Source organism: Pinus tabuliformis, chromosome 6 (genome assembly GCF_031772625.1).
Source record: "Pinus tabuliformis cultivar Carrire ecotype Pingquan chromosome 6, CPIR1, whole genome shotgun sequence".
NCBI lineage: Eukaryota > Viridiplantae > Streptophyta > Pinopsida > Pinales > Pinaceae > Pinus > Pinus tabuliformis.
Genome location: NC_142292.1, coordinates 566,118,641 through 566,135,141, shown reverse-complemented (window position 1 = coordinate 566,135,141; position 16,501 = coordinate 566,118,641).

Sequence of the window (16,501 nt, the reverse complement as noted above, 5' to 3'; positions counted from 1 at the left end):
TCTTTCAATGTTACAATACATATATATACATGCTGAAACATCCATTAACCCTGGATTAGAATATAACCGTAGTTCCCTTGACCGGATCTACAAAATACCATGGACAGAAAACCATTATGCCCAAAACCATGTGCGAAATCCATGTACAAAACCATAGGTAGGTCCTAAAATATGGGGTAGTCGTGGAAAGAATAAAACATAACCCAACATAGCTCCCTCCCCGCCTACCCCCGTGGCCCAACAAGCCTAAGGGAATCTACCTCTGCCACCCATGAGTGTGTCAGGCGGCAAGGATGGGCGGGGAGCGTGCTGCATGCAACTCCCTCCCCGCCCACCCCAATGGCCCAACAGGCCTGGGATGGCAGGGGCTGATTCCTGGAATCGGCCCTTCCCATCTTGGGCTTATTTTTTTCGGGTTTTTATTTATTTATTTTTAATTTTTAATTTTTTTTTAATGTTTTGTTTTAATTTTCTTATTTAAAAAAAAAAGTTATTTATTATTTTTTTTTTAACTTGAAAAAAAATTGTTTCTGATTTTTATTTATTTATTTTTTGTTAAATTTTTAAATTTTACAAGTTAATTTTGATTTTTTTTACATTTTATAGTTTTTTTTTGTCTTTTTAATACATTTTTTTATATTTGATTATTTGTGTCATGTCTTTTTATTTTTATTTTCTATGTTTTATTATTTGATATTATTTTTTAATTTTTTGTGTTTTTTAATTGTTTTTTTTTTCAATTTTTTTTTTTGTATTTTTTGTATTTTTTTATTGTTTTTATTTATTTTTAATATTTGAATTTTTGTTTTCTTTTGTATTTTTCATTTTTATTTATTTATATTATTATTATTATTATTTATGCATGGTTCGTGTCGATGCTCATCAAGGTACCTGATCCCATTATGTGTAATTTGATAGTAGATATTAAAATTTCCGTTATAATGAATCGAGTATGCTTCCACAATGTGTCAGTTTCATGGTTGGTCTTTAAGTTTTCATTACAATGGGTCCAGTTCACCTACAGTACGTGTCAATTTGATGGTTGATTTTTAAATTTTTGTTGTAATGTATCAAGTTGTTTTATGCTAAGATTTTAAAATTGCTATACATTTAGCATTTAAAAAATAAATTACTCTTGGTATAATAACTCTTTCTTTCAAGGGCTCATTTTTAATTTTTATTTAGCCATAAAAATTTTCCATGATGTCATGCTTGAAATATTTTGAAAACTTAAGATTTTTTTGTGGTCGTAATCTTTGGTTTTAATTTCACGGTTCAAAATTTGTCAAGATTTTAATGTTTTTCTAAGTCATGATATTTTATCTTTAATGCTATAGTTGAAAACAGTTATAAGTATTTTTTCTTTAGCACCATGCCTGAAAATTGTTGGAATTTTAAGGTTTTTCAAAAGCATGTTATTTTAAATTTAATGGCATGCCTAAAACTCTTGGAATTTTTAGGCTTTTCAAAGAGATATTTTATCTTTAATGTCATGCTTGAAAATCGATGGAAATTTAAAGTTTTCAGAGTCCTAATATTTTATTTTTAACATCATTATTAAAAAATGTTGAAAATTTACCCTGAAAAAAAGGGACGTTATTCCAACATCAACACCTTTTTTTAAGGGTCTTTTGCACACAAAAATTTGGTTTTTACTGTCATTTTTAAAAAATGTTGAAAATGTACCCCAATTTCTTTTTGTTATTCCAACATTAACATTTTTCGTTTTCAGTATGTTTTTAGCGTTTTTTTGGGGTTTTTGGGCTAGAGTACATGTTTTGAGGTAATAGTTCTCATTTGGTCGGTAATTATATTCATTTTCAATCCATGAATGAAAGTTCTTGAATGTTTGAAAAGCACCAGATTTGTTCTTCAATAAATAAACCCAACACATTGTGGTGTAATCATCAATAAATGTCATCATATATTTATTGCCATTTGCAGAAGGAACAAACATTGGGCCACATAAATCTGAATGAATGAGTTCAAGTTTTCTATGTGCTCCAGAATGAGAATTATGAAAAGACTATTTGTTGTGCTTTCCTAGAATACAAGCATCACATTGCTTAAGTTTCCTAAAAATTGTAGGCAAACCAGTAACACCATTTTTCTTCAACAAACGAAGGTTGCCATAGTTCAAGTGTCCAAATTTAGCATGCAATAAAAGATTTGATAGAAATGTACCTTCATCATAGTGAGAATTGTATGAAAAGTTTTGTGCACAAGCAGAGGTACCTTGCAGCTTCATAAGTCTTTCTTCTTCTATTCCTGTCATGACAAGTGAGTGATTTGATGCTTTTCTCACCTCAACTTTGCCATCAAACATATGAATGGAGTGTCCTTGTTGGTGAATGTGGACCAAATACAACAAGTTTCTCCTCAGCTCTGGGATATATAGAACATCATGTAGAAGAAAGTCTAGAAGACCAGAGAGTTTGAGCTTGATGATGCCAAGCCCTGATGGATTGAGTTTTGACTTGTCTGCAAAATAAACTACTCCATCAACATTGTAAGTGAATTCTTCAAAAAATTCTCTCCTAAAATTCATGTGGCAAGTTGCTCCTGAATCAAGTAACCAATCACCTTTCCATGAAGCAAGTGAAGCATTAAACAAGTCTTCAGTTACTCCATTGTTACAATGTGCCACAACATAGTGAGCGAATTCAGGTTCTTTACCTTTCCCTTTGTATTGGATTTTACCTTTCCCTTAATTTCCTTCCTTCTCAATTCTGTCCCAAGTAAACTTACATGTGGATGCATCATGACCATGTTTATTGCATTGTATGCAATGAATATAAGAATTTTCTCCTTGGAATTGTCTGCCCCTGCTACCTCTAAAATTCCCTCTTCCTCTTTCTCTATGACCACCTCTTCCTCTTCCTCTATGACCACCTCTTCCTCTAGAAGAATATTGTGTATGATTCTTATCCTTTTGTGCGAGGCATACAGTTCCTTCAGTAGACCGAGGAGTTGTCTTCTTCCCAAAATACTTCTCTCTCTCAGCAAAATTCCTTTCAAGGGAGTCAAAGTTAATCTCCTTAAGGTTTCCACTTGCTTGCAATGACCCAAGATAATGTGAGTAAGTGGGATATAGTGCCTTGACATAAGCTATAAGAGGAATATTTTTCTCGACATCGGTGGCTTTTATATCATGCATAATGGATTTTACTTCTGATGCTAAGGAAAGAGGGTCATCATTTTTCAATTCAAGACTGAACAAATTAATCATCAATTTAACAACTTCAAGTTTCGAGTGTGAGTCATACAATTCTTTCTATTTCGTTAAAGATTCAAAGGCATTTGAAAATGGTGAAATATGTCGACTCACCTCTTCATTTACTGATGTTGCAATCAAGGCATAGGCCTTGTTGTTCTTGTTTTCCCAAATGGCAAGCTCCTTATCTGAAGTGGGCTTTGCAAGTGCATTGTCTCCTTCTCCTTCACAAACCCCTTTCCACAACTCATTGAAAATGAGGGTGTGTTTTATCTTCCGAGACCACTCAGGATAGTTATCTTTGCCAGAGAGAACCACTCCCACAATGGAAATTAGTGAATGCATCATAAAAATTGATTTGTGCCTAAAATAATTTTAGTGGTTGCAAAAAAAGTTGATGTATTTGTAATAAAATTCAGTGGCTATGTCTTCAAAACTTCATCAATATACCTTCATACACCATGCTTCAAACAATCTTTGACTTTTCAAATATGTGTATATACCAATGCCCCAATATAATATATGAAGACACACACAATATTATAATTTACCTATGATCATTCACCATAAGGCATTCACCATTCACCATAACATGTATCGACCCCTATTAAAAACTTTATCTCATAATGAATGTCTTAAAAAATATACCATAGAACCAAGCACAATCACTATTTCATTCCACATATTTGCATAGGCAGTAATGCACAACATAATTACCATACAGTCAACAAAGGGAATAAGAAATGCACTCACTGATCAACAAAATGTATCACACTTCTGTTGCTCCACATGACTACACCAAGGGTTCACCTTCGTTCCTGTGTGGAGGCACCCTCTCTGCTGAAGGATTTGGAATATTACCACAATTGAACGCAACTCCAAAAATATACACATTCACTGCCAGGGTTTTTCCACTATCAACTATCGCTCTTGAGCTCGAAGACACCCAACCACTACACCATATTTCACCTAGTCATTTCAACTCTTTGCTTCAACGTTTCTTACCATGAAGTTTCACTGCTTCATTTTACAAGTCTATCATTGTAAATTCGCAATCTAGGAGATATGAGGCGGGTCTACTATGGGGATATGTAGAATGGAGGTGTGAGGAGGTAAGATTTCACAGGAAGGCTACGAAGGTCGTCAGAGAGAAGCTGTTGGAAACTTTATTAGTTAACAAAGAAATATTCTCCATAGATAAACATGAAAGAGAGCATGCAAAATGAAAATTCTTGTGACAAGAAACTACATTAAGATCAATGAAGCAAGATACAATCGAAAACTCAAGGACTTGAAGGTGTTGTTGTTGCTTCGATACTAGTTTTTGGAGGAGAGAGGGAAGCATAGTACACAAATAATGGCTCGTATGTCAAGATTTATTATTGGGCTCGCTTTGGAGAGGTATGGTCGATTGGAAGGCATAGGTGTCAGTTCTGCAAAAATATGTAGAATAGAGGCAATTTTGCAAAATATGCAAAATAGAGGCAGGAGGGAGTTACAAGGGCAGAAAGGAAGCAAAAAAAAGGGTTGGCTTTGATACCATGTCAGGCCAAGAGGTAACTCCTTAAAGCGAATTGTGTCCTTGCATTAAGATTGATCATAGATATATACATGGAGGGAGAGACTCTTGGGTTTCATCTCCCAGTGTCTCTTCATCTTCTAATTCTCCTTATTTTCTATTTACAATATTTACATGGATTTACCTAATCCGAAATATCAGGTGTCAACAGTATCATTGATAGTGGATTATTAATAAAAATAAGAAGAATATATATATATATTAATTTATTACTGACTCTTTATTGTAGCACGCATGTGTATCGTTAGTTTTTCATATGAAAGGGTAAGCCCAAATGGACCCATTCATTATTAGTTTTTTTCCCTAAGTGGCAACTTTGGAGGCTTGAATGGTCTTTAATATACACTTAAAAATGGTGTTTATCATTATTATACTTGTCGTAGGCATGGTATTACGCATTCAATTTTGCCTTTGACTACTTATTAGTTTGTCTTTGGCAAAAAGTTTATGTCATTTATCCATAATTTAACCTTGGGAATTCATTTTTTGTTATTTTTTATTATTATTTAAATTTATTTATTTGTAAGGTGATTGGTTGAGGCCTTGTTATGAACTATTTCGTAACTTCCATTTCTATTACTTACTAATTTTTTTTTTAGTTTTATTTCCTTTTTATTTAACCTTTCGATTTTTTTTTTCTTTTTCTATTATTTCCATTTTCATGAATTATAGTTTTTTCTCCATAAAAAAATAATTAAGAAAACTTTTTCCAATAATTATTTTTTAGTTATATTAATTTTTAATCTTTTTCTATGGTTTTTTTTAAGATGACTAATTTTAAAGAAAAAATAACAATTAAAAAATCTTTTTCCAATATTTTTTTTTTTTAAGTTTTATTACTTTTTAATTTGACTTATATTTTTTTGTTTTCTCTATTTTCAATTCCAATTATATTAATCATAATTTTTTTCTTATTTACACATTGCTTTTATTAATCACTATTATGATAATTAGTTATTAATTTTCAGAATTTTGTGAGCATTTCTTTCCTAATTTTATTAAGACAGTTTTATTGATGTATAGTTACTAATTTTTAGGATCTTGTGAGCAATTTTTCCATAACTTTGTTGAATTTGTTTTATTTATGCATAGCTTTTATAATTTTTTTCCTCCAAGTATATCAAGAATTCAAGAAATTGATCTTTTTTTTAATCCTTTCATGTGTCTGTGATTAAGGTCTGTTATTCTTGCAGGTCAAAGGATTTGAAACTATGGCCAAGTATTACCAGGATCCCACTTTGAAGTTCCATATTCTACTTCAAGTCACTAGAGATTGCTAGACATTTATTGGAAGATTAGCCTTCAATTTCTCATATGTTTCAACTGATTTGTTAAAGTTATTTTATCTTCTTTCCTCAAACCAAACATAGAAGATTGGTCTCATTTACCGTGCAAAAAGTTAATGTGTGAATTTTTTTAAAGCGGTTTAATCTACTGCAACTTTAATGCTTCTTTTTTTTTCACGATACAAAATGTTTCAGGAACTAAGTATTTTGATTAGAAATTAACTTGTCTTTACAATCTAATTTAAAAATAATTTAATATTAAATCACAAATTATAGATCATCCTAGCTCCATTTTGCTCTTCAAAAGAAAGAAGTCATGTTTAAAACGGGACACCATTTGAGAGATGACATTAAAGTTTTATTCCATATTCCATGCCTTCACTGCCACAAACACAATTGCATTCAACTCTATATCAATCATGTACAATTCCCCTGAACTTTGTAGGAGACAATTTGTTCTGATAAAGCAAGTTTCTTGGAATTGACACCTCATTGAGTTGAAACTAAGTTTCTTGATATCAATTTGAACCAAACACTACCAAAGAAATAAAGTTATAAAGCTTCATTACAACCAATGAACACCAGAAAAAAACATTTTAGCACAACATTTTCACTTTCATTTTTATTTTTTTATGAAGGCTTTAATTGATCATGTCACATCATGTTAGCAGTTCATACTCCAATTAGTTATATTTAAACTAAGTTGTAGGCACTAGCTACTACCTACTCAGTAGCACTTGTTTAACTCATCATTGTGCATCCTTCAATTAGCTATATATACCTGCAGCACCATGGTATTACGCCTACCATGGTATTACGCCTTTGACTGCTTATTATTTTGTCTTTGACCAAACATTTATGCCACTTAAATCCAACATTGAGAATTCTTTTTTTTTTGTATTTTTTATTACTATTTATATTTATTTATTTGTAACATGATTGATTGATGTCTTATTATGGGTTGTTTAGTAACTTCCATTTCTATTAGTTACTAATTTTTTGTTTTTTGTTTTATTTCATTTTTATTTAACTTTTTTATGTTATTTTTCATTTTTCTATTATTTCCATTTTGATGGATTATAGCTTTTTGATTTTATTTTTATTTTTTTTTCCATTTTCGTGAATTGTAGTTTTTTTTCTTTTTTTCTATTATTTTCATTTTCATGAATTATAGTTTTTCTCCATATTTTCAATTTAAGATGACTTATTATCATATTAAAAACACATTTTAATAAACATATATACTAAAGTGTATATATGCTAATATAAACAATATTAGTTAATCATATTTCTTAATTTTTGGTGATGACAGTGTTTTATTAGTTGTATTATTTTTGTGATGAAATCTTTGTCTTTATTATTTTATTATTTTAACTAAGCTATATTTAAGCTAAGGGGTAGGTACTAGCTACTATGTAGCCTTTGTTTTAAGATTAGTATTAAAGACCATGTTGTAAGAAATGTAACACAATTATTTATATAGTTAACTTTATAAAAAAAAATAAAATATAGGACACATTTGTCTTGGATCGCGGACATCATCTCCATAATATAAAGCCTAGGGAGTATTATTTTTTCCAAAAACCGCTGAAAGCATGGTGAGCTGATAGTAAAAAACAAAAAAGTATTCCTTCAATTAATGACACATTTACATAAAAATGAAATTTTGATAGAGATTGAGATTTGAGATTTAATGTGTACTATTTTTCATAAATATTGAGATTTGATGTGTATACTATTATGATACTCGGTGATATACAGTTTTTTTTTTTTAAGAATAAATTTTATTTCTGATAAATTCTATTTATAATCTTATAAAATTAATCATTTCATTTATATAAATTATTAAAAAAATAAAATTTTCAAAATTATTTTTAATTTTCAAAATATTCAGTATAATATTTATGTTTTTCAAAACTTTCATAAACTTTACAAAATCTATTAAAAATTTTCAAAACTAATTGAAAAAAACTAATTACTCTATAACCTATCATTTAACGTGTATAAAACATTGATTACCATATACCCACCTTAAAAAAATACAAAATATTGAATATTAAAAAATTTACAAAATATTGAATATTAAAAATTTTAATGGTAGTTTTAATGTGAGATGTATGCATCTTACATTATATTATTAATTAAGTCTCCCTTTTGGATTTGACCAACAATTTTAAGTTGAGGTAAGGCTTCTCCTTAATTTAGGGGTTTGTGGTATTGAGACTTCTTAATTTGTACTTCGTATATAAGGTTTCTCTTTTATTAAATTTTTAAGATTCAAGGTCTTTATATTGGTAGTTTAATTTGGCGTTGTGAATGAGGCTCACTTTAAAGGGGTGCTTTTAAAGGTCTGGATGAGGATTTTTTTGGATTTATAAATGAGTGTTGTTATATGCTTAATAATAATTTTATTTATATGTTTTTGAGTGAGTTTGATAAATCAGATTGTGTTTTTTTAAAGGATGAACGAGTAATTTTTATATATATATAAAAAGGAGAGAATAATTTTTCATGTGAATACAATTTTTTTTATTTTATAATAAAAATATAATACATTAATTTAATTTAAATAATTTTAAAATTAAACATTAAAAATTATTTTAGAAGTATTAAGTTTTTTTATTCTAAAATAATTGTTCATCAAATTTATTATATTTTATTGAAAATGATTGAATAATTGAATTATTGTTTTGGATTTACAAATTGGTGTTGTTATATGTTTAATAATTTTATTTATACGTCTTTGAGTAAGTTTAATAAATCAAATTATGTGTTTTTCTTAAAAAGATGAGGTAATTTAGATAGGAGTAAAGTATGTACATTTCCATATATTTTTAGAGATAATGAAATTTTTATGTGAATGAGAATCTTTTATTTCATAAATAAAAAACCTCATATATTAATTTAATTTAAATAATTTTAAAATTAAAATTAAATTATTATTATTATTATTATTATTATTATTATTATTTTAGAAGTATTATATTGTTTTGTTACAAAATAATTTTTATCAATTTATAATATCTTATTAAAAAAATTATAATTTTCTCTTTATATATATTAAATTGGATTCTTAAAATATATTCTAGAAATTAAATTAAAAATGTGTGAACATTCTTTTGCGAATTATATTACCACCTAATATATTAAATATATATTTTTTATTTATGTTTTACTTATTTTTGTATAAATGTTTAATCATCTCAATTTTATCTTATTCTTTCTCAATTTTACCTTATTCTTTAGGGCAGCGGCTAACCAGCCTGCCATAGGGCATTAAATTCCTGGAGAGATGCAGGCTGGATAGCCCGCTTACACGCGAATTCCCATTTCTTATTTAGTACCCAGTTTCCGAATTCGGGTGTAACCGGGCTATCCAACCTGCATCTCTTCCCGGGCATTTAATGCCCTATGACAAGCTGGTTAGCCGCGGCCTACTCTTTACCCTTTTTTGAGATCAAGTACCATGCTTGCGCCAATTATAATGCTTAGTTGGGAGCAAGAATTTTGCCTTCATATATTTTTCCACGCCGAGTTTCTTGCAGTGATGACGTCCATTGATAGGTGGCACATACCTTAGTGTACCTCCCACATACTAATATATTATGTTCCCTGCACTACTCACTCACTCATCTACTAATATATTATGTTCCCTGCACTACTCACTTACCAAACAACTAATATATCATGTCACATACCAGTACTTGCATTACCTCAGCTACCTAGAAGGGAGAGCTTTTTTGGTCATGTGGTCAAACCTACACTATAGGGTTGGTGGTTTCTTGCATAATGATGCACATGTGTATATACGTGCGTGATTCTCTAACACTTAAACTATTAATTTATTTATTCAAAATGTTTGGACTTAAGTATGTTGTAGGTTGGAACATTAGGATATGTTGTGATTTTTCTTGGCTAAGAGGTTTGGGTGTAATTAAAAGTAGTACTTGGTCTCGTATATTTTAATGGTTATTTATTTGTTATTGTTTTTTTTTTTTTGTGTTTTTTTGGGAATGAATTTTTTATTCATGGCATGCATGTGACTTGTTTTAAAAAAAAACATGTGGGCTGTCGATAGGTGGTTTTAATAAAATTTATGAGTGTTTTTTAAAATTAAATAATAAATGTGTATTAAATGTATAGTCACGTCAGGAGGGGAAGTTATGAGATCCATAATTTGGGGAAAAAATAATTTTTATTTCGATTATTTTAATTATATTTATATTTGATTAATATAATAAATAAGTTGGATAGTGGTATAATAGCATAGCTTTTGTTTCTTTTGGTAGTTATTGGTTCATAGTTATTAGTTGTTTAGAAATGTATTATGTTTATGGGTGGTTAAAAGGCAACAAGGTGCTTTGATAGAATCTGTCACATTTTCACTTGCTTCTAGCAATCCAAATCAATGCCCTTATTGTTTTGTCATTATCATTTTTCGTTATTAGTGGTAGATGATCCCACGACCACCAATAATTACATTGTTGCAATTGAGTGCACTGGTGATGCCAAATTTACGATAGTTAGAGGGGTACCCGAAACTGGCAACTTTGCAGTCTATGGAAGACATATTGTAAATAACATATTTGGATTCCCCTCCCATCACTGACATGAGCACACCCATCTTCATAGGGCTTCTATATTTTTCCCCATGGGTCTATCCAAGCACATCAGTCACACTAGGGCTTAGAGAGTATAACTTGAAACATAGCTCCAAATGGATGAAACAGTCCTCACCAACAATGATTTTTAACACCCAATGTAAATTTCAACCATCTATCGTGATTAATATTAACCCTTGGATCCCATGGGATGGCATCTTCCCAAATCAAATTCCTCATACATTTTGATATGCAATATTTTGGTTTATTTAAGGAAAACATGTATCATATATAATTTTAAAAATCACTTAATTAAAACTTCATTAAACTTTATCTAATCAATGCACGTGAATACCCCACTTCACATGCACGTGTGAAATCCCATAAGGTCAAAGCAAAGGATTAATGCAGGAACATGTTTCTTACATGATATAAATAAATGACGTTCATCGAAGTTAATACTAACAATTAGATACCATTAGACTCACATGCTACTTTTTAAGCTCAAACATCTTTTCCAGCCAATGTCGAAATCTAACCATCCATTTTTTCTCCCATATTTATCTACTCTTATGATGGGGATTATTGGCTAACAATTAAGATTTCAAGTTGTAGGCTCTTTTACGGATGGTTTTCTTTAAAATTTGAAAAATAATTTTTACCCACATGAAATATATAGTTTTTAGGGTTTTTTCCAATTTTACAAGTGGCAAGTGTGCAGAGCCTTCCTATTAAGATAATGTTATTTGATTTCTATAGCATTACCAGTTCTAGTAAGTTTGTTGTGTTCTTATTAAGTGAATTAAGGTGGTGACTTAAAATTACCAGTAATGAAAGTGCAATGTTATATATATATATATATATATATATATATATATATATATATATATATATAAGCATTCTTTATGGAATAAATAAAGTTGTCATTTGAATTCTTAACTTGTAATTAATTGATTTAGACTAGTATGAAAAGAAAGTATGTATGTTTAAAGCAATATTATTGTACTTATTGGTGGAAAACTAAAAGTCAAGGGGAGGCGAGATGTCGTATCCCAATCCATTATATAATTGATTTTATGTCTAAAAAGCTAAAAATTCATTATATAATTGAATTTATGCCCACAAAGCCAAAATTAATAGGAAGGGAACTTCCAATCCTATGGATGAATGCATATTTGAATTATGAGTTGTACTTCTAAATAAATAAAATGCAACACATTAGCATAGTGCTTAATTCGTAAGGTAGTGGGAAAAATATGTGATTCCACCCTCTACATCAATCTAAACCAACTCTAAAATGTATTCAATATCAAAGAATATCATCACAACATCACAATGAAGTGATGCAAGGGCCACAAATCCTTGGAATTACTCTATTGATTGATCATGGCTGCAAATACATTCATGAATGTTGTTGTACTTTGCTTTATGTTTATGGTTAACATAACATTTGTAATAGGAAAAGATAAATGCACCGATACCTGGTACCCTAGATGCTATAGATATGAATACAATTGCCTTGTTGATTGTCCATATAACTGTGACATGGATTGCAAGACGTGCAAGATTGTTTGCCAAATAATACTATTCATTAGTATACCTACTATATTATTTAGTGTTGAATGTGATCCAGGTGGATATTGGTGACCACCCGCCTATTCCACCTAGACCCTCCAGTTAGTTTCATATGTTTCCTTGTTTATTTCAGCATTTACTATTTTTTGTAGTTTTTCAGGTCCTGAAGTTTCAAAGCAGTTTTGACCCCCTAAACAATGTTTTCTTGAGGTCCACTACAGGCTCGTAGCCATAGGGAGGGGTGCCCTGTGGAGAAACCTATAGTACTTGGAGAGACCTTTCCAACAAGGTATCGTACGTGCCGAATGGAGATAATATGACCAAGTTACAACCCTGGGAAGTTGGCTACCCAAATAACCCCAATGGGGCCCACAAAATCTTGGTGTTACATCTCCTGGGGTTAGGGTTTTGGTTGTTTATGGTTTTCTCATGTTTTTCAATAATAAATAGGCCCTTGAGCATCATTATAACATAGTTCAGAGGCATGTAGTTGCCACATCTCTTCTCATAGATAAGTTATCATCGCCTGAGCTATCTTATTTCCATTCTATTTGTAAACATAGTTCAATATTTTTCTATTAATGAAATGAAGTGTTTTTTTGTTGCATCTCTGTATTTATGATTATATCTGTAATTTTTTGCATTCCTTTTTAAGTTCAGATCAGTGGTATCAAAGCAATCTGCTCTTTCTCTATTTTTCTGTGCATGTCCCCAACGAGGTCAGGGTATACAGAGTTGGGGCTCCATCTGGTTGAACTGATGCAAGATCAGCCTCGCAAACCCTAATGACCTCCCATGCTGGAAGAAAATAACGATGAGGGGGTAGGAGATCCTTTCAAAATGTTGCTCGAGGAAGCCCTTGAGCGACAGAGGAACGCGATGATGGATAACTTTGCCAAATCCATCGATGGCTACCCACTTGCAACACATCTTCATCCAACAACCACTTCGGAGGCGCCACCCCTTTTAAGGTACACGTTAACTTCGATATTCCCATATTTGAGGGCATAATAGATGCAAACGTCATAGATAAATGGTTAAATCTGTTGGAACGATATTTTTCAGTTCATGCCTTTTCCAATCGGGAAAATATTACTTTTTCACTTCTCAAAGTCGCCCCACATGTGAAGGACTGGTGAGAAACGTACTGTGAACAAAAATACGAGAGTGAAACCTCGCTATTTTCAGCTGCACCCACTTGGGATTCTTTCTGAGACACCATCAAGGGACAATATTACCCTGTCAGGAGCTATGAAGATAAATACATAAAGTGGACCATATTATGGCAGGGAAGGGACCAAGATGTGTTGGAGTTTAAAAATAATTTCCATACCCTTCGCACGAAGCTGGCTATCAAGGATACTGAGCAGCATTTGGTACTCAAGTACCGCGACTGTCTACACAAGTACATTCAGGATGAGATGGAGTTCCTGGACATTTCCTCGCTCGACACGACGTATCGATACACTGTCAAGATTGAGCAGAAGTTTAAACAGAAGAAGCGGGACTTTGGATCTCCAAATCAAAAGCAAGGAAAAGGTGCCCCCAAACCACAGGGAAAAGGACAGAGCCAAGGCGAGGCTACCCAGGACATTTCACCGAAGCCACAAGTAAATAAAAACACCACGAAGACAAAGAAGGACACAGGAAAATGGTGCGAGTTCCATAAGAGCTCCACTCACAACACAAGTGAGTGTCGAGCCAAGCAGTCACTGGTGGCCAAGATGAAGGCCTCCAAATAAGACGCATGTTCGAACTCTGAATCAGAACCCGATAAGGGGAATGAAAAAGGGAATCAGATAATTGATGTGGAGCCCAGTGCCACCGTGGCCACCACCAAAATCTAGAAGATTGAGCCTAAAGATCCAGAGGAGGGGGGATGCCTCTTCCACTCATAGATGTGGATGAAGGGTTCTCCGTTGCAGTTCATTGTCGACAGCGGGAGACAAAAGAACCTGATTTCAGTAGAGGTCGTGAAGAAGTTGGGCCTAAAGACTACAACACATCCACAATCGTACACCATAAGTGGCTTCACCAAGGACGAGATCTTCGCGTCAGCCAGCAGTGTTGCCTTCCTTATAACATCAATCCCTCCATGGATGAGGTGTTGTGTGATGTTTCTCCTCTTGAATTTTGTGATGTATTATTAGGACAACCATACTTGTGGAAGTGACATGTTGTATATGAGTCTAAAACTCGCTCTGTGATTATTACTTTGGCCAATAAGTTGTATAAGATACCATAGGTAGCCCCATCTACTGCCATCTCTTTAATCACTGCAAAGCAATGCAGTAAGATCATTTCCCAGACCATGAAATTTATTTTCCTTATGATCCACCCTCGGGGCATGAAGAAGGTTGTCGTTGTGGCTTCCAGGCAGGGCTCCTCTGCATAGCAACAACAGATGGAAAAGTTCGTGGAGCAGTACAGGGATATTTTCGCCTCACCTATAGGGGTACCTCTGCATTGTCAAGTCAAGCACTCCATCGATCTAACCCCGGGCACATTGCTGCCGAAGGGACTAATATATTGACGCTCTGTTCTAGAGAACGATGAGATCAAGAGGCAGATTAAGGAACTATTGCAGAAAGGGAAGATCAAGCCAAGCTCATCACCCTATGGGAGCCTGATTGTATTGGTACAGAAGAAGGATGGGACCTGGAGACACTGCATTGACTATTGGGTGCTAAACAAGATCACTTTCTAGAATAGGTACCCAATCCCGCAGATTGATAACCTTCTGGATTAGCTCAAGGGGGGCAAATATTTTAGCAAGATTAACTTGAAGTCAGGTTATCACCAGGTGCCTATCGAACTCTCTAATGTGTGGAAGACTATCTTCAAATCCAAGGAGGGCCTTTTCGAATGGTTGGTCATATCGTTTGGATTGATGAATGCCCTTGCAACCTTCATGAGATTGATGGACGACATCTTGTGACCCTTCACCAATGCATTCGTGGTGGTTTATTTAGATGATATCTTGATCTTCAACCAGAGTTGGGAAGAGAACCTCCACAATATTCGACGGGTCGTTCAAAATCTACGACAACACAAGTTGTATGCTAACTTGGAGAAATGCACTTTTGGCCTGACCCAGGTTCAATATCTGGGGTACATCATTGATGAGAAAAGTGTACATGTGGACCCATCCAAGATACAATTCATTCAAGATTGGCCAGCCCCAACCACTCTAACAGAGCTCCGCATTTTTTTGAGTCTTGCCAATTTTTACCGCAGGTTCGTGTTTGGGTTCTCTCATATCACTTGGCCTTTAAGTCAAGTCACCAAGGGCGGAGTGAAAGAAAAGTTTTTTTGGTTCAAAACCCAACAACAGGAGTTTTCTGAGTTGAAGCATCACCTCTGCTATGCACCCATTCTCACATTACCATACATGCAACAACAATTTAAGATTGAGACAGACACCTCCAACTATGTTGTTGGTGCAGTTCTTACTCAGGATGGGAATCCAATGGCTTACCACAGTGAGTCACTTTCAGACACAGTCTAAAAGTATCCCACTTACAACAAAGAAATGTATTCCATTCTGCAGGCTTGCCATCAACGGAAGCATTACATTATGGGGAAGGAAATGATCATCCACACAGACCACCGACCCCTGTAGTTCATACAGATACAAGGGAAGTTGCAGAACGATCACCATCAGAAATGGTCGACCTACTTGCAACAGTTCCATTTGAACATTAAGTATAAGAAGGGCAGCACCAATAATATTGTTGATTGCCTCAACCGACCACTGGTCATAGCACTGATCACTGTGCTCGAATTCTTTGGACACGAGACTTCGGGGTGGCCACATCTTTACAAAAGTGATCCAGATTTCAACAACACATACCAGACACTCCTGGAAGGGAAGAAATTTCCAAATTTTCACCTTCAGGATGCACGGTTATTCCACCTAGGACACATTTGTGTTCTTTCAAGCGAGATTGCCAATCGGCACAATGAAGGGGGGGCTCCGCCCCCCCTCTAACCCTCCAGTTAACTACATGGGCTAGTCGTGGAAAGAATATAACACAACCCAACATTCTTCCACTTGTTGTTTTCTTTCCATGGGGGCCCACATAAGAGCTTAGTCATTGATCCAGCCCTGCAACTTCCATTGTTTCTCTACACCAAGAGAACTCCTCAGTGCTCACAGACTTTGTCAATGCATCTGCAGTATTCTTCAAAGTGTCCACCTTTACTAGTAACACCTTTTTATCCTCAACCATATCCCTCGCAAAGT